Raw genomic sequence first — 3,776 nt, 5'->3', positions numbered from 1 at the left:
CAGGCCTGGGGGCGCCCGCCCTGCCCTGCTGCATCCCTCACAGGGCGATGGGACAGAGCCTGGGCTTCGGTGTTCAGAGCTGGTTTCCATGGCTCGGGGACTGGAAAGACACTTGGCTGGATATGTATCTTTGGTTTACACTTCATTTCATTGGAATTTTTAAAAATGGTTTTTCCATTGCTGCCTTGATTTATGTGTCGCTTTGGACGAGTCTGGTGCCAGGCTCCTGTCCCGACTGGCACGGTAGTTGGGCTTTGTTGCCGGAGGCCTCGAGGGTGTGCCCTCATCTTGGAAATCTCGTCGTGTCCAGGTGCGTCTTACAGTTCGGCGTCGGGCTCGTTTATCAGGCGCCCGCGGACCGTTTCTGTGTCAGTTTGCGTGTCTGCTGTCCGGAAGGTTCCCTTGGATTACGCCTTCAGCTGTCGGCTCCGATGGCCTTGGTCGCCCTCTGGGGCTGCGGTGATACGTGTTCTTTCTTCGTCCACTTCCGTTTTTACTTTTTTTCTTTCCTGCTGTTTTTTCATCGTGTCATTTTCACTTTCTTGGTTGGATTTTCCAGCTCCGGCGTCCCTTACGAATTTTCCTGTCAGTCATTTCTCCTTTGGCACTTGGAAATTTACTCTTTTCTGTGGGGATTGCCTCTTTTTTTCCCATTTCTTCCCCCCCTCTCCCTTCCCCTCCCCCCTCTCTCCCACCGTTTCTGTCTTAGTTTTTTGCATTTCTGACTTTGGTTCTTCACGTTCTCAAATGCTGGTCTGAGTGTTTGATCTGTTTGCAGCGTAGTGTTGTAAATCTGTTCTGATCCGTGACCCTTTTTCCGAAGTGGAGACTTAGTTCTCGGTTGTATGTGCACGTTTTTCTTTCTTACTTTTTGCAGCCGCCTCGTGGGACTGGGTGACCTTTCTTTGTTCGCCGTAAGGGTGTCTGGGCGTTTATGGGATTCCTGGGTGAACAGCACCCTCTTCTGTTCACCCAGCAAAGTCCAGGTGTGTCAGGGGCTCCGAGGCCAGTGGCGGGCAGTCGCACGGTCCCCCTCTGTCCTGTGAGTCCCTGTTCCCCCTCCCGCCATCTCCCCAGGTGCCCCCCCCGGTGTCCCCCTCTTCCGGGTCCCTGCTCGTCCGGAGCCGCGCCCCCCGGCACGCCTTCCCACGCTGCACCAGCCTACACCCTGCAGTCTCTTCCCCACGGACGAGCGGACGAGGGGCCTTTGCTGGCACTTTTGGGGCCGGAGGCTTCTGGCTGCACCTCAGGATCTGCCTCAGGACCCCCAACAGCTCCCGTCTGCCCTGTCACAGTGCGCAGTGACACGCTGGTAGCCACGACCACCCAGGACTGGCTCAGTGACCGCCGGGGGCCAGGGTGGAGGGCGTAAGCTGCTGGCGTGGCTGCAGGCCTGAGGACCTGTCGGGTCGCTGGCCCTGGGGGCGAACGGTAGGCACAGTGCCAATGGCTGGACGCTCTAGTGTGGTAGCAAACCAGCGTCCACTCATGGCCTCAGGGTGTGGGCCCCCAGAACGCCCTGCCACACCCTGCCAAGTTCGGGGCGAGGAGGAGGACCCGAAGGCACTGGGCAGTGCCCTGAGGATGTCACATCAGGCAGCGTGTCCTTCGGTCCCTGTTTGCAAGACTGGTCATTCCGCGATAAGAAGGTGACAGGGGCGTTGGCCATGCCCTTCCTCCTCCCAGACACACGGGGGGTGCAGGAGCCCCCCCACAGGGCCGTCTGCGTGTGGGCAGGAGTGGGCGGGGCATCAGGCTGTTCCTGGGGAGCAGTGTCGGCTAGGGGTGAGGGTCGAGTGGCCGGCTCTGCCAAGGGCCAAAGAGGCAGGGGCCAACAGGAGGCACGGGCAAGAGAGGCTGCGAGGGACCTGGTTGGTCTCTGGGGTGAGCGCAGGGCCTGACTCGCCCGAGCCGCCCTGTGCCAAGATCAGCTCTGAGCACACGTGTCCCCACGAATCTGTCTGCTGCGCCCAAGTTTCCAAGGAGATGGGCACCGTCGTCCGCGCCGCACCCCCCGGCTGCAGATGCGCAGGCAGCGTCTCATCCCTCCCGTGGTGGCCGGTGTGGCCCTTCCCGGTCTCGCAGGTCAGTCTCGTCCCTCCCGTGGTGGCCGGTGTGGTCCTTCCCGCTCTCGCGGGTCACCAGGCCTCTGCCACCGGCCCCTCCGTCCGCTGCTCTCCACTCTTCAGGCTCCGTCTTTTGCTTTCTCTGGTTAATTTGCTGCACGTGTCTGGCGGCAGCTCTGGCCGAGGGTGGCAGGCCAGTGGCCGTAGGCTCTGGGGAGAGAGGGACTGCCCGCTGGGTGTGGTGCTCGCCCCATCTGCTGCCCCGTGCCCCGTCTGGTCCTTGCTGGAGCCCCTGGAGAACCAGGAGGGAGGGTGGTGGCCTGGTGGTGCCCGGCCACTGTGGGCCTCAGGCCCCCTCCCGATGCTCAGCAGCCAGTCCCTGGGCCTCTCCGAGCACCCCAGGCCACTCACATCTACAGTGCCCCCCGCTGGGTCCACGTGGCCCTGCCGCACTTCACTGGGCACCCCTCTCTCCTGGGCCGTCCCGTCAGTGGGGTGCTGGGAGCGAATGGAGCCTGAGCACCGAGGGGGGCCCGCGGCCGCGTCCAGTGGGACACGCAGTCGCCTTAGGGAACTCCCATCACGCGGTCATGAAGAGCGTGGGGGGCCCAGCTTCGGGCACCGCTGCTCCCCGTGGCCTACAGTTCCCCCTTCAAGGGAGCAAAGGCCACTGCGGGTCCCCTTCCTGTCACAGCTCAGACAAGGCAACAGCCAGGCACCGTCCTCCTGCCGGACGTGCTGCCCACTCCCTGCTGTCGCCAGGCTGCTTCCCGGCCACACTGCAGGTTACCCGTCCTGCTGACACGCCACCTGGCGCTCCTCCTCACAGGGACATTCCACGCAGGGCCTGGTGCCCGCATCCTCTGTCCCTGCGGACAGCTCCGTGGGTCTGAGTCCTGGGCACGGTCACTTCCCGTCAGGGCCCACACGCCCTTGTCCCCAGGCAGCCTGTCTCCCCCAGGCCAGTTGAGTGCAGCCCACACTTGTCGAGGGGCCCGACTGCCGGGCACTGGCACCAGCGGGAGACGGTGCCAGGTGGGGTCCAGGGACCGACGTGTTAGGTGTGGGTCGCGGGTGCGGGGCCTGCGTCCGGGTGCTGTGCTTGGGAGCGGAAGGCAGTGTTGGGGGGTTTTGGTATATGCTTCAGAGCCAGCCAGTGCTGCCCTGTGTCAGGAGGTGCCCGGGATGTGGGGGGCGAGCAGGGCCCAGGAGGAGCCCCATGGTCGGCACGGGCTTGTACGGTTAAGTTAAGGACAGGCGGGCTGGGGACCTGGACACAAGCACCATCCTGGCCTCCGAGGGCCCCAAGGCTGCCCGCCTGCTGGTCCCCGTGGCCCCTCCCCTATCGCAGGTGGCCCTTCCTGCCTCTGCACCCCGGGACTGGGCACAGCCCCTCGACGTCATGGCACAGCTGCCTCGTCACCCAGCGGGGGCCCCGGACTGCCGCTCGGCCGCTCTTGGGGACAGTGTCCGCGAGCGCCTTGTCCCCTGTGAGCTGGTCAACACCTGCTCGAGTGACCTGCGGGCCACCCAGCTGTCGAGCGAGCCCTTGACGGTGTCACCCCGAGGTGCCACCCATCGTGCGGGGCGCCCCGGCCTGCCAGCGCGGTTCACTGCGGGGATGCGACGCGGGCGGGACCCGTGTGGACGCGGGGCCTTTGGTCCCCCCAGCCGTGCCGCAGGCCGGTGCCCTGCAGCGCTGCAGAACCC

General features: G+C 64.4%; 1 protein-coding gene across 2 annotated transcripts in view; it reads left to right on the top strand.

Annotated features, from left to right (window-relative positions):
• The window catches only part of INPP5A (inositol polyphosphate-5-phosphatase A), a 99,697-nt gene that overhangs the window by 9,143 nt on the left and 86,778 nt on the right, over positions 1 to 3,776 (top strand). The gene's annotated exons all lie outside the window — the stretch shown is intronic.

Source organism: Pteropus alecto, unplaced genomic scaffold (genome assembly GCF_000325575.1).
Source record: "Pteropus alecto unplaced genomic scaffold, ASM32557v1 scaffold74, whole genome shotgun sequence".
Classification (NCBI taxonomy): Eukaryota; Metazoa; Chordata; class Mammalia; order Chiroptera; family Pteropodidae; genus Pteropus; species Pteropus alecto.
Note: the sequence above shows the minus strand (reverse complement) of the source record. Positions and strands in the feature narration are given on the sequence as shown.